This window comes from Pan troglodytes, chromosome 23 (assembly GCF_028858775.2).
Source record: "Pan troglodytes isolate AG18354 chromosome 23, NHGRI_mPanTro3-v2.0_pri, whole genome shotgun sequence".
Lineage (NCBI taxonomy): Eukaryota > Metazoa > Chordata > Mammalia > Primates > Hominidae > Pan > Pan troglodytes.
In genome coordinates, this window is record NC_086016.1 from 11,503,092 (window position 1) to 11,529,010 (window position 25,919).

Consider the following 25,919-nt stretch of genomic DNA (forward strand, 5'->3'; position numbering starts at 1 on the left):
AGTCAACAAACGAAATTGGTTTCATTTTTATTTTTTGTAAGTTTTTGCCAAACTCTATGCATATATAGAGGCTGGGCAAGAAAGAAATCCAGAAATATGGCATAAGCCATCCTTATTTATTTCCCCATGCGACCAGCCAACAACTTCTTCACCTAGTCCCTGCTTCAAGCTGACTTTGTGTCTACTTCTCTATCGGAAACGGAGCTGCCCTAAAGACTGCCTCAATGTCAGTTACCCAGAGGCCTTTTTTCCATCTTGTGCTCCTAAACTTCTATGATATTAAATGATATTACCCTTTCTGGAAATTCTCCTTAGCTTTGATTTTATAATTTTACTCTGTTTCATTCCTTCTTTTATAGCCTTTCTTTTCTCTATCCCTTTACTGCAGACATGTTGTATGGCTTTGTTCTTGACCTTCTGATCTCTCCACATTCATTCCCTCAGAGCATGTATCCATTTACTTGGTGTCGGCCTTCCTGACTATCTGATTATTACCATCATATAACGATGTTGGTGATGGGCATAGCTAACATATCCTAGGCATTTTCCATGTAGGTTATAATAAGCATACTATATAATTTGTACCATTTAATTCTTCAACCCTAAATGATACTATTATGAGCCACATTGTATGAGATGAGGAAACTGAGATTTTCATCAAAACCATGGAAAGCCAACGTGAGGAGCCCCTGTGTGTCTCCTTTGTTAATGCCTCTGGGCATCATGGCATGTGGATTGCCCTAGAATGGGGATTAGGAAGCGCAGCACTGTGAAAACACCAGAAAATACGTTATGATAGCGGGTAAGGATGCTCATCTCCGCACATTGAGATAGTTTTGTTTCTGAGTTAGGTTTGAGATGAGCCAATCCCATGGTGCCACCAGGGATCACGAATTTAATAAGATCTTCGTGGATGCTTGGAACCCAACTGGTCTCTGTTTTCTACTTTAGGGAAAGAGCCACAGCTTGAGTGGGGTGGTTTTGGTGTCACATACGCTATCAATAATACTCACCGTTTTGGTGTCACATACGCGATTAATAATACCCACCGCTGCAGAGGAATCACCGTGGACTACTCCTTGTTTCATCCCATGCTCTTGCGATGGATCCCTCTCACCTGTTTACTGATTTCATTCAAATTCTTCAGCGACCACAGGACCCCGACTTGCCTTCTCTATCCTGGTTCCCACCACTCTGCTTTACAGGCCTGGCCTGCTCGCGGCTCCTCACACCAGCGCTGCACGGCTCCCTCCACGCCTCTGCCCTGTTTCCTCCATCAGACAGGACTAGCTTCCTCCTTTTCTATCGGGCAAAAGCCTGCCCAGCGTTCAAGACCCTCCTCAGATGCCGCCTCCACGATTAGGTTTCTTCCTGACTCCTGAGCCTGTAACACGCGCCACCATAACTCTCCACCTCGGCCCACATTCCCACAGCACTCGCGACGTCCGCGGCCCTCAACATGGCGCTTCATTCTATTTTAGGGTATTTCCTGCTTGTTTCCTGCACACACAGTCGCGCGAGGCACATCCCCGAGTGACCCGCGCACGAGTGGCCCGCGCTTCCAGACGCGCCACCGCAGGCCAGGGAGGGCAGCCTGAGCCGCTTCCCGCCCCCGCGGGAACCTTCGCCAGCCGGCAGCTCTAGCGGGAGGCGGTTCCACAGCGCGCCCGACAGCCCCGCCACCGTCAGCACCTGCGCCTCGGGCGGGCTTTCCCCACGTCTGGGAGGCACGAATCCTCAGGGGCTCCTGGAGAGGGCGCCAGGGAGCAGATGCGTGCGGACACCTTTCGGCCCTCTGCAGCCGCCATAGCTCGCCGGCAGAAACTCGGAAGTGGAAATCTCAGTCATTCAGCGTTTGGGTGAAGACGGAGGCGGGTTCTGGACAGACGTACGCTGTCAGGGAGTGTTTACTTCGCCTCCACTTCTGTTCTTCCCCGCCGTGGTGCTGCTCCAGGTCACATACTCATCCTGAGCTGGCTTCAGCCTCTCCGCGCAGAAGTCTCCCGGAGCCATGGCCTAGTACTCTTATGTGAAGTCTACCAAGCTTGTGCTCAAGGGAACCGAGGTGAAGAGCTGGGTCCTGCAGCTCCGGCGGGAGCCTCCTCAGTTCTTTTCGGACGCACTCCACCCCCGCGAATCCGGTGGAAGCCGTGGTGCGGAGAGCCGGCTTCGTGGCCTCCCAGGCTTCGCTCTGACCCTGTCTGGGCTGGACGGAGGCCGGACCGCGGTTCCTGGCGCCTGTGCAGAGAGGGGCAGCCTCCCGCGCGGACGACCCTGGAAACAGGATAGAAGGGCGGGTGACCCGTGGCCCCGTACCCACGAGTTTGGGTCCCCTGAGGCATCTCTCCAGGCCTCTGCCTGGTGGGTCTGTGTTAGTCTGATCTTGTAGTTCATTATAATAACTTCCTTTATTAGGGATTATTCTTTTCTCTATTGTCTCTTCCTGGAAAAATTATTAATTTTTTTCTAAGCTAATATGTAGAGTGAAACCAGGATGAATCACAGAGTGGTTGAGGTGTATATGGGCTTTGATAGGGATATGGGTTGGAACCTGCACTCTGTCATTTACTAATTTTGTAATTTGTGGCAAATTGGTCAATATGTCTGAACTTCCATTTACTCATTAAGAGATCAAGTATCTTTGAACCTCCGTTTACACATTTATACTTTCAGACCATTTTTTATACCTTTAGAAGACTGTGAGGATTAAATGAGAGAACATACATACAGTAAATAAATTGAGCCAAATATGAGGAGGAGGTTGTAGTGGTAATTTATTAGCTCTTTAGGAGAAAAATACCTGTGCATTCATATCCCCGCTTCTTTTTTAACTGGCAGATTTGCCTGAGGTTGACTGTACATACAAATATTGAGCATTTCCTCCTGGCCTCTGTGATAAACAGAGGTTTTGATATTGTTAGGCGAGATGGAAAGAAAGTATCAAGGAGTGAGCTGAAGCCACTGCCCTTGAGAACCCTCTCGAGGAGTCTGGCCTCATGAAGATGCCAGAATAAATGGCAGGTACATCCTGAATGAATGTGAGATTTTTACTCTGTGAATTTCCTGTGAGAAGTGGTGAGTTATCTTCTGAAAACTTTATGATGAAAATGCAGACAAGAGTGTCTTAAGATTATCGTAATAATCATAATTAATGCTTATATAGCACTTTCAGTCTGACCAGAAATTGTTGTAGGCACTTTGCACATTAACTTTTTTCAAATCGCTCTTGGGTTTTCATTTTTTTATTGCGATGTAATTCATAATTATAAAATTCACCCTTTTGTACTGTCAGTGGTTTTTAGTATATATCCAAGAGGTTCACCACTGTCTAGTTGCTCAGCATTTTCATCATCTCAGAATGAAATCTCTTCCTACCCATTAAAGCAGTCACATCCGATCTTCCCCCTCTCCTAGTCCTTGGCAACCACTAGTCTGCTATCTATGTGAAATTGCCTATTCTGAATATTTCCTAAGAAATCATGCAACATCTGGCCTTTTGTATCTGGCTTCTTTCACTTATAACATTCTTGAGGTCCATAATTGTTGTAGCACTTGTTCCTTTTTATGGCTGCGTAGTGTAATCCATTGTATGGATGTAATATTTTGTTCATCCATTCATCAGTTGATGAACATTTAGATTGTTTCCCCTTTTTGACTATTGTGACTAATGCGAGTGTGAATATTCTTATGTAAGTATTTTTGTGGGTGTATGTTTTCATTTCCCTTGGGTATACATACTTAGGAGTAAAATTGCTGGGTCATATGGTAACTCTTTAACTTTTTGAGGAACCCCAAACTGTTTACTGTAGATGCTGCACCATTTTACATTTCCACCAGCAATGTGTGAAGATACATATTACCTCTTAATCCCCACAATAGCCTTAAGAGTTGTTATCCTAATTTTTTAAGTGGGGAAACTGACTCACAGAGAGATTCAGTACCTTTTCCAAAAATTGCAGAGCTAAGAAGTGACAGAATCAGGATTTAAAATCTGGCAGTGTGGCTCTACAATCTGCTTTGAACTTTAACATAATATGTACAAAGCCTGAAGCAAATTCTCAGTACTGTATTTAAGAGGGCATAGCAATGTAAGTCTTCCTAAATCAATAATTTATAAATGAAACAACTTAAAAGACTTCCAAGTTTCAATCTTAACGATATTTATTTATCACACAAATCAATATACTTAAACTCATCTATATAAATTATTTCCTGTAGTAAGAAGAAAAAGAGCAAAGATAAGAAGAGAAAAAGAGAAGAAGATGAAGAAACCCAGCTTGATATGTTGGTGAGTCAGTTTTCAGTGCTTTATTCTGAAAAAAGTTAACATTTCTTGAGATCTCATTGAAAATATTTTCCTAGTTAGAAATTTATGATGTATTCATATTTGTCTTAAAGTGCTTAAATATTACCTACAGTTGCAAATTCCATTTATTCTTTAGCACAGTATATGCTACTGATCCCTTTACTTCATTATCAGAAAAGAGCACAGGAGAGAAGAATTACAACTCTCTGACTTAATAGGCACCATTAGACTGCTTAATAGCCGCAGATTCTGATACATAATTTTAAAGGCTTAATGTAAATATTATTCAACCAAATATATTTTACAAGATATTTTCTTTGAACATGTATGCATTTTTGTTGTAGAAGTCAGTTGTCTCTTAAACGAAGTATCCTCACAGGAAAAATCATTATTTTGTGAACTCTGAAATGAATGAAAATTTTAATTACAATATCAGGGTAGCCTGTAAATGATACTAGAAATAAACTGACCCAAACACACTTAACCAGCCTGTTTTCCATTTAGCTGTTTCCATACTATTTTTTCTCTTTTAAAACTTGGCAAGTTGCATTTTGAATCTTCATAAATTATGTTAGCTTAAAAAATATATAAAATATGGAATGATGTAAAGCTAATGTTCTGGAAGAATCATTGCTTTTGAAATGGCAAATCAACAATTCTAAAATTAGGGTAAATATCTAGGGTAGATATGTAGATGTGGAATTGCTGTGTCAAAGGATAGGTGAATGTTTAACTATATAAGAAACTGTCAAAAATTTTCTAAAGTGGTTGTGCTATTTTATCCTCCCACCAAGAATGAATTAGTTCTCCAGTTACATCCTTGCCAAGAGTTGATGGTGTTATCAGTCTTTTCTCCCAGTCTGAGTTTTACCTTTTCAGTTTCTTAATGGTTTTTGGATGGACAGCTTTTTCTTTTTTTTTTTTTTTTGAGATGGAGTCTCGTTCTGTCACCCAGGCTGGAGGTCAGGGGCACGATATCGGTTCACTGCAAGCTCCACCTCCCAGGTTCACGCCATTCTCCTGCCTTAGCCTCCCAAGTAGCTGGGACTACAGGCACCTGCCACCACGCCCAGCTAATTTTTTGTGTTTTTAGTAGCGATAGGGTTTCACCATTTTAGCCAGGATGGTCAGAAGCTTTTAATGTTTATAAAGCTTAGTTTATTTTTTTTCTTTTATGGTTACTGCCTTATCTCTTTGATCTAAGAGATCTTTGCTTACCCCAAAGTCAGGAAAATATTCTACATTGTCTTTTAGAGGCATCATAGTTTTAGTTTTTACATTAAATCTGTCATTAATCTCAAATTAATTTTTGGCATGGTGTGAGTTTGGTTTCAAGATTTACTTTTTTTTTTTTTTTTTAACATCTTGATAGCCATTTGTGCCAGCACCACTGGTGTTTCCTTTTTCCATTAATCCAGTTTCGTATCTTCATAAAAAGTCAATTAACTTTCTGTGTATTGGTCTATTTCTGGACTCTGTTCTATCGATTGTCTGTTTTTCTTTTGATATATTTATCTTGACTGCTATAATTTCATGAAGTCTTGAGATCAGGTAGTGTGTGTCCTCCAACTTTGTACTTACTATTAGTTTATTAATTTCTACAGTGAAGCCTGTTGGATTTTCTCGGAGAATTGTATTGAGTCCACATCATTTGGGGGATAATCAACATCTTAATATTGGGCCTCAATATTTCATAATTTTCAATGTAGCAGTCTTGCATGCCTGTTTAAAAATTTATTCTTAAGTATTTTATAATTTTACACTACTGTCAGTAGAACTTTTGAATTTGATTTTCCAGTTGTTTGCTGTCAGTATGTAGATATGCAATTGATTTTTGTATAGTGACTTTGTAGTCTGATAAGTCTGTTTCACTTATTACTTCTAGTGGTTTGTTTATATAGAAAACTAAGAAATTTGCAATTATGTTTCCTGTGACTATCGTTTTACTTCTTTCTTTCTAATCCTTTTGTCTTGTCTTGCTTTTTATTGGTTTATTATACTGTCCAGGACTTCCATAGTGTTGAACAGAAGTCACGAGAATGGGCATAATTGCATTGTTTGCAAGCTTAGGCAGAAAGCTTTCAGTGGTCCACCATATGGTATGTCTGTAGGATCTGCAGAGAAAACCTTTATCAAAATGAGGACATTCCTTTTAAACTTTGTTTCTCGCAGTTTTTATCATAACGATGTTTAATGCTGTCAAATGTCTCTTTCTGTATCTGTTGAGATGATTATACAACTTTCTTCATTCTGCCAATGAATAACATTGGTTTCATTTTCAACTTTTACACTAACTTTACATCCCTGAGATAAACCCCACCTGGTTGTGGTGCGTTGTCCTTTGGGATATTGCTAGAGTTGATTTCCAGGTTTTTTTTTTTTGTTTTTTTTTAAGATTTCTATATTGGTGTTGATGGGAGATATTGGACTTTTGTATCCTTTTCTTGTAATGTCTTTATTTGATTTTAGTGTCAAGGTGATATTGGGTGTCATAAAATTAGATGGGAAGTGCTGTCTCCTTCCCTGTTTTTGGAAATAGCTGTGTAAGATCGGTATGATTTCTTCTTTACATGTTTGATAGGATTTACCAGTGAAGTCATCTGAACCTAGAGGGTTTTGTTTGGTTTGGTTTTAGTTTTTTGTGGGAGAATTAAGATTTTTTAAGAGATATTTTCAGATTTTTCTGTTGTCAGTTTTGGTAATTTGTGTCTTTTAGGAAAATTTCATTTTATCCAAGTTGTTGGATTTATTGGCATAAAATTTTTCAGAATATTCCTTTAATATCCTTTTAATATCCGTAGAATCTAATCTGTATTGCAGTCTCTTCATATTGGTAATTTGTTTTTTTTTCTATTTTTTCCTGGATCAGTCTAGCTGGAGGTTTATCAATTCTTTATAAGATCACTTATTTTAGATCATTAATGATCTTTTAGTACAGGGGTATTCAATCTTTTAGGTTCCCTGGGCCACAGTGGAAGGAGAATTGTCTTGGGCCACACATAGAATACACTAACGATAAGCTGATGAGCCAAAAAAAAAAATAAATAAATAAGGAAAAAACATCTCATAATGTTTCAAGAAAGTTTATGAATTTGTATTGGGCTGCATTCAAACCTGGCCTGGGCCACATGCAGCCCTCAGGTTGGACAAGCCTGTTTCAGTATTACTTATTTTCTCTTTTTTTCATTTTTTATTTCATTTATTTTCAGTCTTTTTTTTCCTCCCTTTAACTTATTTTCAGTTTACTTTGCTCTTGTTTTATTGCTTCTTAAGAAGAGAGTTAGATCTCTTCATTCCACGTTAGTTTTAGTTGTAGTCAACACATTTTGCTTTCATTTTCATTCCATTCAAAATATCATCTAGTTTTCCTTGTGATTTTTCTTTTCATGGATGCTTGAGTTATTTAAAAGTGTATTGTTTTTTAATTTCTACTACATAGAGATATTATAGGTATGTTATTGTTGCTGATTTCTAATTCATTTATAATATAGTTGGAGAACATACTTTCTTAGTGAATTTCCATGTACACTTGAAAAGAATGTGTATTCTGCAGATGTTGGTTCAGGGTTTTTTTGTTTTTGTTTTTGGTTTTTTTTTTGGAGATGAAGTCTCGCTCTGTTGCCCAGCAGGCTGGAGTGCAGTGGTGCGATCTCGGCTCACTGCAGCCTCTGCCTCCCAGGTTCAAGTGATTCTCCTGCCTCAGCCTCTGGAGGAGCTGGAATTACAGGCACCTGCCACCATGCCTGGCTAATTTTTTTTTTTATTTTTAATAGAGGCAGGGTTTCACCACGTTGGCCAAGCTGGTCTCAAACTCCTGACCTCAGGCGATCCGCCCGCCTCGCTCTCAAAGTGCTGGGATTACGGGCATGAGCCGTGGCGCCCGGTGGTTCAGTGTTCTTTAGATGTCAGTTAGATCAACTGGTGGAGCTTGTGACTATGCACATCTTCTGTGTCCTTACTGATTTTTTACTCATCCTACAATGTATTGAGAGTTATGTTAAAATCGCCAGCTGTAATTCTAGATCTGTCTACTTGAGCAGTTTTTGCTTAAAGTATTTTGAAGCTGTCATGTGTACACACTTAGGATTGTTAAGTCTTCCTTATAAATTCAGTCTTTCATTTTCATAACATTTTAACCTTTATTTCTGTTAAATGTCTTGATGCCTAGTTATATTATTTGGCCACCCTTTTTCTCCTGTCAAGCCTGGGCCTTTGTTAGTTTGTGCTTATTTATTAGGTTTTTGCCTGTAGACTTAGACAGTGACTCTTACTCTAGGAAAGGTTCATCCTCATGGGCCTCAGCCACATGTTCTATGTATACTTGATGAGTTCTCTCCACTCTGCTATGTCCCAAATTTGTGTGATCTCTGGCATCTCCAGTCAGCCCTCAGAAGTGCCAGCCACTCTGCAGAGGCCTTGTGGAGCCTGCCTGCTGTATGCACTCCCCCCAGCCCTTGGCCCCAGACCTGCAGAGAACTTTTGCATTCTCTTTTGAGGCCTCACCTGTATGTAGTTCTCTCTTCTCCAGTACCTTATTCTATAAACTCCAAACATGTTAGTACTGCAAGACTCTCAGCTTAGTGACAGTGACATTGCCTCATTTTTGGAGGTCTCTACCTCTCTCTGTGTGGTCAAGAAACTGCCATTGGGCAGAAAACAGAAGTGTGTGTGAGATTTGCCTCCTGTGTTTTCCTGTTCTCAAATATCACAGTCCTGTTCTGCCTGTGTTCCAATCCCCGAAAACAGTTTTCTCAAATATTCTAACCAGTTTCAGTTTTCTCGTTGGTCATGGTGGGAGGGCAAGTCCATCTTGGCTGGAAGAGGAAGTCCTTCTGCGTCTTTTTCTCCTTGTCCTTCCACCTTCTTTTGCATTGTGGATATTCTAAACTTGCCGTATAAGTAAGCATGTGCCTATTTGTGAAGGGAAAGAAAAAAACCCTTTTAATTTTTTAAAGCTGTTCTGTTGGTTCCTCACAAGGATCTGAAGGGATTGGTAAATAGGATGAAAGAAATTCTGTCTTTCACATGGAGAATACCATGTGTGACATTAATAAAAATGAGCATGTCTGTAAGCAAAGGGTTTCACTGAGCTCTGCTAGATTCAGAAGCAATTGAACTTACAACATCGTAGTTTGCAAAACACAGATTTGATTTACCCAGGAACTAAAGCTAAGTAAACTATGGGTTAATAGAAGGTCTGTGAAGGGTACTTAGACTACAGTAAGATTGGGGAAGAAAATTCCATTTCCAAATCTAAGATATATCATTCCTTTGTGCCAAGAACATAATGAAGGTAGAGATTTAAGGGGGCCCTTAACACAGAAGCACTGGGTTAGTCAGAAGGTGATGTGAGCTGTCTCACAGCCTTGATGCTAGAATGATGGTGCCCTGGTAGTATCTTATCAGCCATGACACTGGTGCATCGGGCCATTTTTGTTTTTTGTTTTTTGTTTTTTGTTTTTTTTTGAGACAGGCTCTTGCTTTGTTGCTCAGGCTGGAATGCAGTGACATGATCATGGCTCAGTGCACCCTCGAACTCGTAGGCTCAAGGCTCAAGCAATTCTCTCACCTCGGACTCCCGAGTAGCTGGGACCACAGGCTTTTACCACCATACCCAGCTAATTTCTTAATTTTTTTGTAGAGATAGGGGTCTCCTTTTGTTGCCTAGGCTGATTTTGAACTCCTGGGCTTAAGTGATTCTCCTGCTTCCACCTCTCAAAGTGCTGGATTACAGGCATGCCAGACATATGGAAACATTCTCAACTATGTGAAAATGTGTGAAAAGCTTTGTTATGCATTGTGAGACAACACAGCGGGAATATTTCATCATCTGCCTAAGGTTTAAAAGGAAATAACTTTAAGCATGTGTCTAAATAGCAAATAATGTTTTAGAGCGGATTCTCTTAAATTCAGCTCGGGCGTCTGCAGCATATACACAGCTTGAGCTGTCACCTGACGTAGAGACAGGCAACTTCAGTGCCCACTGTTCTTAGGATCCACTGCTTTTTCACAGCTAAAACCCCCGAGTGGCACCGTTAAGTATTATGTTATGTTACTTTAGTCGTTAAACGTATAAGCATACCTCCAAATGTTGAATGTAGGCCACTTGCAGAAAGTAGGCAGAATGCTCACATTTAATTCTTGATGATACTGTGTTTAGCTTTCTTATTATTTGAAATCTCATTGAGAAGAAATACTGGCATCTGCTCAATGTAATTTCTTTTTCAGTTGACAATATTATAAGTAATGTTATTGTATCATTTCCCTACTTGGACAGAGTGTGAAAATTTTGAGGAGCTTGTCTGCCAGAAATTTCTTCTTCATTTGCAAAACATTAATGAGATATTGTATTTAAATGATTTTATTTAATATTAAGTGTACTTGGTGAATGTGGCATAGAACATACAAAATAAAACTAATTTAAAATTATTAACTATTACATTTATAAGAAAGACTTGCTAATCATAACACTGTTCGTAATGATTCTGAATAAAGCATTATTTCTTTTCCTGAAAACAATTGTAGCTATAACTCAATCATCTAAATTGTCATTAGTTTTATTGCTTTCTAATCATCTTTAGCTGAAATTTTAATTTTGATTAATTTTCTTTTTCTCCATTGGTTTCGTGTGTGTGGGGGGGTAAAATATACAGAATATAGAATTTGCCAGTTTTTCTATTTTTAAGTGTACACTTCAGTGGCATTTAAATACATGCACCATTTTACCTTCCCACCAGCATTGCAGAGGGTTTCAGTTTCTCCACATCCTGCCCAACATTTGTTTTTCTGGTTTTCTTGGTTTCTGTTTTTTGTTTGTTTTGATAATAGCATTCTAATGGGTGTGAAGTGGTATTGCATTATGGTTTTGATTTATATTTCCCTAGTGACTAGTGATGTTGAGCATCTTTTAGAGTGCTTATTGGCCATTTGTATATCATCTTTGGAGCAACGCCCGTGTATATCCTTTGCCCAGTTTTGAATTGTGGTATTTGTCTTTTTGGAGTTCTCTGTATAGTCTGGATATTAATTCCTTATAATGTATGTAGCTTACAAATATTTTCTCCATTCTCTGGGTTGCCTTTTACTCTTGTTGACAGTGGTTCTTGATGCACAAAAGTTTTTAATTCTGATGAAGTCCAGTTTGTCTGTGTTTTCTTTTGTTGCCTGTGCCTTTGATGTTCTATATAAGAAATCATTGCCAAATTCATTATCGTGAAGCTTTTCCCATTTCCTTCTAAAAGTTTTCTAACTTTAGCTCTTACATTTAGGTCTTTGGTCTATTTTAGGTTACTTTTTGTATTTGGTGTTAGATAAGGGTCCAACTTCATTTTAGCTAAAATTTTATGTATTTTAAAATTGATTATGAAAAGCATGAAATGTTTAGTTGAATAGAAAATTTTGTGCAGTGGAATTAACTGAATCTTTAAAACCTTTTTATTATGGAAATATCCCAACTAATCCATACGTAGAAGAATATAATGAGTCCCCCATGTGTCTAGGCCCTAGCATTAATTATCAATATTTTGCCAATCTCGTTTCATTTACATGCACACCCCCACACACATTTTTTCCTATAAAATTTTAAGTAAAATCACAGATATTACATCATTTTACCCATAAGTACATAAATGTACATTTCTTAACGTGGTATGTCTTTCTCTCATCACATGTTTTGTTCTTTACTTCTATATATTATACTATGTCATTATCAGACCTTGTAAAATTAACAAGAATTCCTTAATATGTCATATCCAGTTAATGATTGACTCATTTCTACTCTAGTTAAAGTACAATTTAGGAAGAGGTTTGAGGATATTTTTTAACATTAAGATATAAACTTTTATAACAACTGCTAAAATAATTGTTGCTAGAGTCTAACATTTCTATTGGCAAATTGGAAATTAGTATACATAGACATAGATTCTGCTCATTTTGCTTTCAATCTAAAATCATAGTTAAGACTACTGGCCGGGTGCGGTGGCTCACACCTGTAATCCCAGCACTTTGGGAGGCAGAGGCGGGTGGATCATGAGGTCAGGTGTTCAAGATCAGCCTGGCCAATGTGGTGAAACCCTGTCTCTAACTAAAAACACACAAAAAAATTTTTCGGGCATGGTGGCAGGCTCTTTTAACCCCAGCTACTCAGGAAGCTGAGGCAGAGAATTGTTTGAACCCAGGAGGTGGAGGTCGCAGTGAGCCAAGATCGCGTCACTGCACTCCAGCCTGGGCGACAGAGCGAGACTCCGTCTAAAACAAAAACAAACAAACAAACAAAAAAGATTACTATGCTAGAAAGTCTTCCTGTAGAGGCATTTTTAAGAAGCATTATGATAGGCATTGCCTCTGGAAAGCAGGCATGAATAGAGGCTGGGGTCTATCATGAGAGAGACCGTTCTCCATATATCACTTTGTACCTTCACATGTTGCCTTTTGTTTTGTTTTGGTCTTTTTTTGAGACAGGACCTTGCTCTGTCACTCAGGCTAGAGTACAGTGGTGTGATCATAGCTCACTATAACCTTGAACTCCTGGGCTCAAGTGATCCCCTTTCACAGCTCCCCGAGTAGCTGGGATTACAGGCATGCACCCCCATGCCTGGCTGTATGTTGCTATTATGTATTTTAAAAACCTAATCCTGACTGTGCTGGTAGTCACATGAATCTGTGCACATACATGCAAACAAGTACATGTAAAACTGGTGAAATCTGAATAAGCTTCATGGATTATATCAGTGTCAGTTTCCTGATTCTAAAAGTGTATGATACTTACGCAAGATGTCATCATTGAGACAAAGCAAGTAAAGGATATGTGAGATCTTCATATTATTTCTTACGACTGCCAAATAAAAAGTTTTTAAAACTAAGTTATAATAACAAAGAACTCTGTGTCAAAACTAAGATATAAAGTTGAAATATCAATTTTATTTTTTAGGAATCTGGCGGACAGTAACAAACTTTGGTGAAATTTCAGGAACCATAGCCATTGAAATGGATGAGGGAACCTATATACATGCACTTGACAATGGTCTTTTTACCCTGGGAGCTCCACACAAAGAAGGTTTGTGTCTGGAAGGGAAGATCCTGCCACAAGTGTAGATTTTAGGACATTCATTCACTTAGGCCAAACTCTAACTAGTCTCAAACATTTTCCAAAGGAATGGAACCATTGCATTTGACTTTTCCATTTTTTTTTTTAATTCCTTAATATTTACCAGCCATTGGCAAGTCCCTTTTTCTAATATAAGCATTGGAAAACATTCCGTATTGTTCCAGAAGAGTATCTTTGGAAATCAAAACAATATGAATAATTAAAATAGTAAGTGGAAAGAAAAAAGAAAACCTATTTGAGTCAAACATGTGTGAATTTCTTTTTCATTCAGACCTATTACCAAAACTAACCTGGGTGCATTTAACAATTTGAAGTTTCTTCATTTTCTTTAGCCCATTAGAGGAAGCACTAATGAGATACGAAATAATTAGAAGATAAAAAGCAGTATCATTTGGTCAGCAAGGCCATCCATTGAATAAATGAAAGCATTTAGCTTTTTTAAATAAGTGCTTATTTATGACTGTATTTTAAAACATAAAGAGAAGCTATCTCGAAAGTTGTTAAATAAGCATTATATCACCCTGTCTTACTCAGTGTATAAAATTAGCACTGTAGTTAAAAGAAGGTAAAATAGATCTTGATTCCAAAGATACAGTATTACAGTGACATCAGTATATCTGAATATTCTTACATTTAATTGCAGAAGAAAATAGCCACATTTTTTAAAGCAAAATAATGTCTTTATATTTATAGCAAATGTCAAATTTATTTTCAAATGTTTTTTCTCCAATAGTTGATGAGGGCCTTAGTCCTCCAGAGCAGTTTACAGCTGTCAAATTATCTGATTCCAGGTGAGCTTATGTTGTAATATAATTAGTAACCAGTTATTTTAAAAATTTAATTGTATTCATTAAAAATTTTAGTATCTGTCTTAAGCCCACGGTAATTTTGATATAAAAAATGAAATAGCTTTTTTGAAAAGTAGATTTTGTGATCAACTTTTAATGGATTTCCTATCAATGTATAATGCTAGGCTGGAAAAAAGATATGTAAGTTAAAAAATGAAGATTAATAACTTCACACACCAAATAAGATAGATTAAAAAATAAATCAAATAGTACAAAACCTGGTTCACTGTTGCTATGATATTTAAACTCACTGTTTGGAAGTCTAAAGAGAAACAGGAAGACTAAAAAAAGGAATATTGTTGAAACCAGCAGAGAATGTTACAGCATCATAACGACCAAAAGAATATTTTTACTCACTATTTTTACAGTCATTTTATAAAGTAACCTTTTTTATTCTCACCTTGTGCAGAAGTATAAAATGATTCTTTGGGTAAAAGATACTGAAAGTGAATTTACATATTTTAGTAATTGGTTACATCAACATGATAATGATTTCTGTTATATAATCATTAACATATAAAGGAGTAGAAGTCAATTCTGGCATCCGAGGAGATTGTTGGTAAGGTAAAAGAAATCATAATTTTAAAAAATCACATTAAGATGATTATTTCTATACTTTCTTTGAAAATCTGATAAGTAGGGTGAAAGACAAAGAAGAAAAGCAGAGGAAGAAAAAATTAAATAGTTTTAAACTGCTTTACAATTATAAACAAAAAAGGATTATAAAGAAAATTAACTGACAAATGAGGAAAATATTTGCAACAATCTTAGTAGGCAGTGAGTTCTTAATCTTCATATGTATCTTGTATAGAATTCATAGCACTGAAGACCCCAGTAGGAAAATTGCAAACAATCAGATCTGAATAGAAAAATGGACAAGGGACATTACCAGATAATCTAAAAACTAAAAAGGAAAGGAAAACAAAAACAATTGTTATTCTAGTTAGCTACTAAAATGCAAATTAATAGGGTACTGTTTTTTTCCATATCAGGTTTTCAAGTATTTTTTAGAGTCATAATGTTTAAAAAAAAAATCCATGATACAAAACATATTCTGTTAATTTGAGGTAAGAATGTAAATGGAAGCAGCATTTTCTGGAAAACAGTTTGATGACATAAAGTTTTAGAATTTATTATTGAAGTTTATAACTAAAGAGGTATAATTAAAGAATGATGAGTTTTGAAAATATTTGTTATGTAATATATAAGGCACAATGTTTATATTAAAAAAGCAAAATATAAAACTAAATTTAAAACTGCACTGTCCAATATGGCAACAACTAGTCACATGTAGCTTTTTTTTTTTTTTTTGAAGGCACAGATTCTCACTCTGTCACCCAGGCTGGAGGGCAGTGGTGTGATCATAGCTCACTATAACCTCAAATTTCTGGGCTCAAGCACTCCTCCTGCATCAGCCTCCCAAGTAGCTGGTATTACATGCTCACACCACCATGCCCAGCTAACTTTTTAAATTTTTTGTAGAGATGGGGTCTCACTATGTTGTCCAGGCTGATCTTGAACTTCTTGCCTCAAGCAATCCTCCCATTGCCTTCCCAAAGCACAGAGATTACAGGAGTGAGTCACCACTCAGCCACATGCATCTTTTGAACACTTGGAATATGTCCAGTCTGAAATTTTAGATATGTACACACCCACATACACATGTCCTGTTTTGGTGTCCTATAATTAATTTTCTCTCAGTTTTTAACTTTTATTTATCTTATTAATGTACAGAATCACCCTGAAATCTGGCTATGGAAAATATCTTGGTATAAATTCAGATGAACTTGTTGTTGGGCGTTCAGATGCAATTGGACCAAGAGAACAATGGGAAACAGTCTTTCAAAATGTAAGTGCTGTTATTGTTTATAAAAACTTCCTGTCAGTTTAACAGAAAGTCTGTAACAGTCAATCATAATATATTTAAAAAGAAAAAGTAGGATGCAATAGTATAATACATTAAATTGGAATAAATCAGAACATAGAGCCTTAAAGAGATTTCAAAATGTAGTGCAACAAAAATAGCATTAGTACTTTTGCCCACAATTATTTCGTATACCCTTAGTGCCTAGATATATATCTCATTTCCATTGAAGAACCAGTCAATTTTAGGTCACAGAGTAGGAAAACAGAATAGTTCCTAAGTATCTTCTTTGTAGCAGAAATCATGGATGCTTTCAGAAACATTACAGACTGTAAGCAAACAGTGGAGCTAGCTAAGACCAAGTTGTGACAATTTGCGTATAAAATCTAAATAATTAGAGTTCATTGAAGTAAATTATCTCTAAAAGATTTCCAGTTCATAAGCTTAAAATAGTGTATGAAAAGATAGTTTAATATAAGAAGAAAAAAGATAATATACTAATTCTTAATTTTAGTAAGTAGACAGTTGTAGTATATGGATGTTTTGTTAAATCTTTGTTGATACAGAATACATAATTTCCTTTTTCTATGTGAGAAGTAAATATTGAACAAAAATATGTGAGTGCTAAACTGTCTTTAAAAAGTAGATAACTGTATCAAAAACAGTAAGGACCAATGGGCACCACGCAGAACAAGCAAATAGAAGATAAGCTCAGCCTTTGAGTAGCAGCTTTGGCAGTATACAATAATGAACTGAAAATAGGAACTCAGCAGTGTTTTCTAAAATGACAGATTAAACAAACATCCCACCAGAAAGTGGTAATCACTTACACTAATTTCCTCATCCCCTAGGATAAAATCATAAGTCAGTGACTTGAAAACCATTTTGACCCAATCCATTGAGAAATGCATTTTTACATTGCAGCCCAGCACACACATATGTGTAACTGAAGCAAGAGTTGTACTTAACAATACTTACTTATCCATGTGTTATGCATCTTGATATTTCTTATTCTCTTTTACCCCTTCCTCTGTGTGTCTGTGTGTATTCTTTCCCCCCCCCACCCACCCAGTACTGTTCAGGAAACACTACATTGATTTCATTACCTGCTAATGTGTTGCAACCCCTTTGAGATGATCCTACTAGTTATGATGAGATGCTTCTAATAAAAGTTACACCAGTAGAAAATGCCAATATTTCATAAGGCCAGGATGATGACTTAGATAGTACTAATAATACCACACTTTAGGAAAGTTCATTTCATTTTATTTTTAGGAAGGACACTAAGTTTCAAAAATTTAAATTTAAATGAAAGAGGGTCTTAAAACTCTATTGCAAAAAGGACTCAGCTGAATAATCTGTGGCACAGGTTTAAATCACCTTGGACCACACCGCCATGTTCCAGGGCTCACCGGGAGCCATCGCGATGAGAGACCACCCAGCTCTTGTGACTTAACTAAGAAATTAAATCCATGTTATCAGCACGTTTTTAACTGGATGTGATGTAAGGTTAACATATTTTGTAATCATTGTATTTATAAATATTTTGTCTAAATGTTATTGTATTCCAAGTTTTCCAAAAGAATCAACCAAATACAAGTTATAAATAAACAATATATTTGTTACGGGAGTTAAGCTAACCAAATTTATAACCCAGATTTAGATACGCAAGAAAATCAATTTTTAAAGTTTTGTTTAATAGAAAGCAGTGTAATACATCAAACATTAAACAAATGAAAATGTATATGAATATTTATTTTCACACACAAAAGTCCCTCAGACATTGATTCTTAAATTCAAAACACCAAAGGCATTGTATATGCCTTTTCATGTTTTCTAATTGTGAAGAAAATAAATTTTACTTAAAATGCTAATATTTGAATAAAGTATGCATTCATAATTATGTTCTTGTCTTTAAAGTTAATTTTTCAAACAGAACTAAATCAGTTTTATCTTCATTAGATCTTTTAGAAAGGAAGCAATCCTACCTCATGTAATTAGAATTTAGTCCTACTAGGAAGATACACTACAAATATTTATTGTGGTAATCTTCGAATAGCAAAATGAAAGGTGATTTTGGTTTCCTTTTCTATATGTTCTTGTATTATATTTTTCAGGTTTTTCTCTAAGTTTTTTTCTCTGATTTTTAAATCAGGGAGGAAAAATTAATTCAGTCTAAACACTTAATGTTTCTTCTACAAGAAGTATCCTCATGGCTATTTCATTATTTTGTTGCACTTAGGGGAAAATGGCTTTGTTGGCCTCAAATAGCTGCTTTATTAGATGCAATGAAGCAGGGGACATAGAAGCAAAAAGTAAAACAGCAGAAGAAGAAATGATCAAGGTAATGATGACATTTTATACAGATGACTGCATTCACACATGCGATGTGACTGTATCTCTTTAAAATGTTAAGTCATCATTTACTGTCACTTTAAAGATTTACTTAATAGCTTTTTATAATGTGGTATATCAGATAGACTCATTTTTAATTATAAATCCCATAGTTGATGGCTTGTTTATACAATGTGGTAGAGAAATCAGTGTATCTAGGAGCTACCTTGCCATTATCTCCATGGATTAGTATCTTTTTCTGGTAGTTCCACATGCTCTTTTCATGCTTTCATTTTCTTGTTTTCTTGCTTGTATTTTAAAATCTAATTTTTAAAATAGATAACATGTACATGTGGTCCAACATTTTTAAATAAAAGCATACGAAGATGAAGACATATGCCTGCTATGCATCTTACTCACCTGTGTCCCAGCTCCTGTTCCTCTTTCCCTTTGTTTTGTTTTTTTATAGCCTCCTAAAATTTCTTTATAAACATATGAATATATTTATAATTTTCAACTGTCTTACACTAAAGGCAGTCTCCTCTATAGTCTTCTCGACTTTGATTTTTTTTCCTTAAAATTGTATCTTGGAGAGTTTTCTACTATTAGTTTGAATGTAGAAAGTTTTCTCTTTTTCTTGCTTCTCCTCTCTTTCTCTCTCTCTCTTTTTTAACAGCCACATAATATTCCATTTTAGGGATGTACCTTTATTTATTTAGTCTTTTGTAGATGGAAATTTAGGCTGTTTCCAGTCTTTTGCTCTTATAAACACTGCTGCAGTACATAACATTGAATATGCATCAATTTGTAGATGTGCGGGTGGACCTGAAGATAAATTTCCAGAAGCAGAATTACCAGGTCGGGGTATACACGTTTGTATTTATGTAATGCTTGAGCTTCTGTGATGATAATCACTCTATGAAACGTAAAAAATCATAGCAGAACTTCTGGGGCCTTAGCCCTTACATTTTAAAAATATTTTTATTAATAGTACCCATCTTCTTTGCATTAGGAGAAACATGAATCACATAAAACATGATTTTTATTTTATTTTTAAAATTTGTGTGCATCACTAAGCTGGAAATAAAAATTCCTTATTCCAGGCTAAATTCCCTCATCTGTAGTCAGACGCGTTATGCATTGCACCAGTGGCCTGTGCCCTCCCTAATCCTACTCTTTGTTTTACATCGTAAAAGTTACACAGACATCTTCATATCAAGGTGAAATTCTAAATAATACTGTTAATATAACCTAGATAAATCAGGTAGTTAAATGGAATTTGATGAAAACATTTAAGGCTTAATTTTTTAGACTCACAAAAGCCACTGATCTTTAATGATAAACATATACCAGGATGTGTCTAAAGAATAACTCCCCCCTTCTTGACACATGGTTTTTCTGTGTCTTGGCATTCCATCGCAGTACTGAGCATCCTGAATCTGCTTTGTCTCTGTTGGGAATCATAGGTTGCATCCAGTCTGACCCAGATTTGCTCTGTCAGGCATTGTGGGGGCCAGAGTGGAAGGCTCTCAGAGAGGGGGCAAATGCCTTTTCTAAAATGCCCTTCGTTCTTATAATCAGAGCATAAAAATTTATGTTACATTTTTCTCTACTACCAGTGTAATTTAAAAGCATCTATCAATTCTCTGTATGTGCTTCATGTTAGATTTCCGGTCATATGTTTGATTTTCTTTTTAGAATAGTCTTGATTTCAGATAATTTCAAATCTAAAGCTCAAACAATTTCAATCTAAAATGTAGGAATTTTCTTACAGTTAAAGAAGTGAAGTGTTATATTTTTTCGTTGCATGCATCCGGCACATGCGTTGTAGTCTTGAATTTCCATAATGCTCCTGTGAGGTGGATGTGAGCTCAGCCTTACAGACAGTAAGACAGCCTCTGAACCTCCTTACATCCTCGTGGTTTTTGTCAGTCAGTTCATGGAAATCACAGTGATTTCAAGGTGTGGTAAGAGAGGATGTGTACCCAGGCCCAGCTGACTCCAGAGGCCAGTCTCAGTATTTCATAGCACATTGCTTCTCAGGAAACAGGTCACTGAGGAAATGCAGATTGGTTTGTGACTTACATTTAATTTTATTTATTTATATTTTATTGTATCATGTTTAAATTATTTTTCATTTGGATATCATCACAAAAGTGTTATTGAAGGCAACAATTGCAAATATATGTGCAGTGCTTTGCACTTATACAAAGATACAATGATACTTACACAAAGATTGAGTTTTTCACTATTTAAAGCAATTTTCAGATGAAATACAAAGTTTTCTGGATCTCTTTGGTTAGTCAAGTACTTGGAAGCTCTGAACAGTGATTATTTAGGACTCTTTTCGTACCATTTAATTGCAGGACCTCCTAATCTCTGTCAGCCCTTCACCTTTATGACCTTGCCTTATCTACCAGAACACAGATCCCTCTTACTAAAGGTAGCATTGTGCTATAGGCCCTAGCAGGGAATGTTTTCAGGTCTGGGACCCCTCTAATCAAAACTGTCACAAAGATGTCATTGGCACAAACACGTTATTTGTCATCACTTTCTAAGCAGCCCTGGAACTGGACTCTGGCCACAGAGATCCCTTAGGAGACATGAGTCCTTACCATTGCCAATTGCCTGTTCTGTGGGCGATCCTAATTGTTGAATGCAGATCAATTAACTTATGACATGTGATAGTAAGCATCTATCCAAACTTAGGAGGATATAAGAAGCTAGTAAAATAGGTGGGTTCCAATTAATTAAAAACAAGTTGTGTAATGTTAAACGTTTTAATACTTTGGTAATAGTCTGTGCAATCTAAAATAGCTATTAAGCTTTCAATCTGATCAAATGAACACTTGTCTACTAGGGATAATTTGATCCTAGTGTATTGACTTGGAGGACAAAATTAAATTAGTTAATGATTGCTTTACTGCCTAACAGGATCTGATGTGTAAAATGTTTCTGAAATAATTTTGTCTGTAGTGTTTCTGACACAAGGGCTCTGGAGGAAGCATGTGATAGCACTTACTCATATAGATTATATATATGAAGTAAAAACACATAGCCAGAACCTGTCTTTTTCTGAATATAGTTGCTCAGTTAATTTTTTCTTCTGCATAAGAAATCATCTCGAATGTTCTTATGTGATACGTAAAGTGGGGAAGATGGAAGATAAACATATAACCCATTGGATTCTCTTTTCAAATATCTAGATTAGATCCTGTGCTGAAAGAGAAACCAAGAAAAAAGATGACATTCCAGAAGAAGACAAATGAAATGTAAAACAAGGTGAAATCAGTTATGTGTATGTATGCTTTTCCTTTTAGACCTACAGATTTGACAGTGAAGTGCTTCTCAAAGTGCTTTCAAAATAAATTACCTAATTAGCTGGGTATGGTGAGGCACGCCTGTAGGCCCAGCTACCCGGGAGGCTGAGACAGGAGGATTGTTTGAGCCCAGGAGTTCAAGGCTGCAGTGAGCTCTGATCACCACAGCATTCCAGCCTGGGTGACAGAGCAAGACCCTGTCTGAAAAAATGAAAACTGATGGTCAAGAAGAGGCAACACAATGTAGCCTCTGGGACAGAGCACTGAGCTAAATGCTTTTCTTTTCTTGAGGGTTCAGTTTTCCTAATCATCCTACCAGCTCCCAAAGCTAGTCACTCAGGTTAGTCAATCTCTGTATTCATTCATAGAATGGGCGTAATGCCTGTCAAAGGCTGTGCTATGACCAGGACACGGGACTCCAGACAGCATGCCCTAATAGAAGTGGGGCCTTCTGCTACCCAGTCAATGAGTGGCCCTCCTCTTGAGAGGTCACGAAGATCATCTTTGTTGTTCAAAAGCTCCAGCTTATTTAAAAAATATAATTAGACTTTTTTTTTCTCCCCCAAGACGGAGTCTCGCTCTGTCCCCCAGACTGGAGTGCAGTGCCACGATCTCGGCTCATCACAACCTCCGCCTCCCAGGTTCATGTGATTCTACTGCCTCAGCCTCCCGAGTAGCTGGGACTACAGGCACGCACCGCTACACTCTGCTAATTTTTGTATTTTTAGTAGAGACGGGGTTTCACCATGTTGACCAGGCTGTTCTCGAACTCCTGACCTCGAGTGATCTGCCTGCCTTGGCCTCCCAAAGTGCTGGGATTGCAGGCATGAGCCACTGCGCCTGGCCTACAATTAAACTTTTTTAATAAGTGAAAAAGAAATTAACAGTGTTTATAAATTTAATAGTAAATATGTATAATCAGAGTTTGAGGTATTTTTCAATGAAGACATTTTCTTTGCAGAAAGAAATTTCAGAGCTTCCAAGACCACAAACTTAAAATAAGTAAAGAAGACAGTAAAATTCTTAAAAAGGCTCAGAAAGATGGATTTTTGCATGAGACGCTTCTGGACAGGTAGCTATTTACTTATTTCCACTATTTTCAGTAGCCAATAGAAATGGCATATAGAAAACCTACATTCTCTTAAATTACTGTAGTTTTCAAATTTTTGTCTTTATTTCTAATTTATGAGTGTGGTAATATTACCTAGAGAGGACATCATGAGTTTGGGAAAAGACTGTCAAGAAAGAATATCTAAAAATTATAACCAATTCTAAGTATATACTTTAAGAAATTCAGGTTTGACTGTATCTACTTGATAAATTTATCATTATCTTTTTATAACTTTTAGAACCAGAGTTAGAAAGAAGCAGTTTGACTAATATAAAAATTATGTGGATTCTGTTAGAGTAGTTCAGGTTCCTTAAAATAAGCATAGATCAACTAAAAAACTGAGTATAAAAGCTAAACAAGTGAAATTGAAGCAGTTTTATTGTAAGATTTGGAAGAGTGCAGGATGTTTATCATAGCACATTATTAATATTTATTACTCTTCCTATGTAGATAAGTGATGTCCTAGATTTACAACATAGAAAAACAGGTAGAGACGTTTAGCTGTGAGGGTACAAGTATAAATCAATTAAGTGCCAGATTTTGATAATCACCAGCTGCTCATTCAAGTCCTATGTTGGAAAGTTACTCTTACCCTTTTTTTACATTACTTGATGAAGGCAATGTTTAATTACATATTTCCTGTTAACTAGCTGGTAGAGTTCATACCTAAAGTCAGTAAATAATGTTAAGAATTTTTTCCAGCTGAGCAAATGAATATGTATCTAGTTGTGAGAAATCAAGAAGAGGATATAAAATATAATCAGGTTGTGGAGTCTAAAACAGAATAAGCTCTATGTCCTGTAACTTTTTTCACTTGTAATAATACAGCATTCTCACCCTGTTAAATGGAAATTTAGAGCACCCTTAAATTCTGGAATAATTAAAATTGCTATTTGGAATGAAAAAGCCCTTAGGCAACATTTATTGAATATTAGGAAATAACTTTTATAAGATTAGAATCCATTTTTTATAGAAATCAAATTTAAAAGTATACATAATTAATATAAGTGTTGTGGTAATACACTAACCAAAATTGAACACGCAGTTTTAAAGCTTTTTATATTTAGTAGCAGTTGAATATACATGACATGTTTTACATAGATTAATTTTACTATTTTTCTTTATTTAAACAAGAGAACCAAATTGAAAGCCGACAGATACTGCAAATGACTGGGATTTTTGTTTCTGCCTTATCTTTTTGTGTTTTTTTCTAAATAAAATATTCAGAGGAGATGCTTTTACAGAGTTATTGAGTTGTTGTGAACTTATTGTTTAGCTAGTAGCTAGTTTAACCAGGATTAAACAAGTTTAATCAGGATTCTTCATGGATGTACTTTTTAGCTAACTACAGTTTTTCACATGGAAATGAAACTTACAGTAAACACTTAACGTACCACAGAATTTTTTTCTGGATTTCCAGTCCTGAAGCATGAAGTGTACTAGAAACCAATTCTTCCTGCTCTACTTGTGGAATCTTTCTTACTGGATCATAATCTTACTTTACTTTATACAATAGATGCTTAATCAGTGCCTTTAATAGGAAGTTAGAAACTCCCAATCCAATCAACAAGGCTTTGATTCTACCTCCTAAGTACTACCCAGATCACAGACAATCCAAATATCAGAACTAGGGGGCTGGACAAAGAGGACAAATCATCTATTAGGGAGTGGGACAGAAAGTGGAAACATTACAAAGGAGCAAGTAGGCTCAGAACAGAGAGGAGAGTAGTACTGGGGAAACTCCCTACTGAGGACAGGTTTGCCACAGTGGATATGTATGTGATGCTTTTGTCCTCATGGGCTGGAATGGAAGCTGATAAAGAAGTTCAGATGCTACGTGTTGCTTAGGTCTGCTTTGTTGAAGCCTGTCTCTTTCAGAGTTCCTAAACACAATATTCCCGTGGCCTCTAATCCCAGTGAGTGCTCCAAATCCAGGCTGTGTATCAGATGCCACAGGAAATTCTGCCTCAGGACTGAGGTTGATTCAAGCATCTGGATGATGTCAAAATTCCACATTGTGTGCTGGCCTAACCTGAAAGACCCTATCTAGTTCTAGCCTTTAAATTCCTTCTGTCACCAAATCTAGAGTTACATGGCATCTGTACAAGCTAGGTAGCTGAGGCATGGGATCAGCTCTGTAAAGGAGCTTTTGGAGCTTTTGTTGTAGGTCTAGCTCCAACTTGGCACTCCAGTTCCAATAGCTGGACTTTCTCTCATCGTGTGTTCTGATCCTTGGATTGGGAACAAAGTAACCACTCTGATCCCACAAAGCAGTGGTTCCAGTTCCCAACTGGTGACTATTTTGCCTCCCATGGGACATTTTTGTTTTCACAACTGGAATACGGTGTTAGAGAGTAGAGGCTAGGGATGCTGAGAAGCATGTGGCAGAATCCTGTTCCGCTCAGAATGCTAACAGTGCCAAGGTTATGGAGCCTTCCCACCCAAGGGCTTGGTCTATTCCTTGCTTTTGCCAGCTCCCTAACCCTAAAACACAACAGTTCAAATCTATATGCATAAGCATCTCCTAGGGACATGCACATTTCCAATATCAACTACTGAGACCCATCCGTAGAGATGCAGGCTTAGGAGGTCTAGGATTGGGCTCAAACTTTGCATTTTAACAAGTACTCCAGGTCATTCTGAAGCAATTGATACAAACCACAGAATGAGGAACACCACCTTCAAGAGACTGAATCTTGCTTCCCAACACTAGCTTGGTATCTGAGACCATCTGCCTGCTGACTGGCTTTCCTGGAACAACATTCTGCCTGTAGGCACAGTGTGTTCCTGGACTCCATGTCAACCCGTTCACCCTCATGTTCCCTTGGTTCCTGTCCCCAGTCCAGCGAGCAGAACTGATTACAGATCTTGACAACAGAAGTTACAGATTTAAAATAACTTGCCTGTTCCTGTGGACTTTATCCACTAGTGGAGGACAAGTGGACAAGGGGAGAGGGTAGGTGGGGGCTCCTTCCCTATTCCTCCCATTCCACTTTATACAAACCCCAGCTAGACCACTGGGAGAGCAAC

At 37.1% G+C, this 25,919-nt stretch overlaps 1 pseudogene; it reads left to right on the forward strand.

Annotated features, from left to right (window-relative positions):
* The first annotated feature begins 1,771 nt into the window (after positions 1 to 1,771).
* On the forward strand, positions 1,772 to 24,854 carry LOC129138564 (protein FRG1-like; annotated as a pseudogene).
* The last annotated feature ends 1,065 nt before the right edge of the window (positions 24,855 to 25,919 follow it).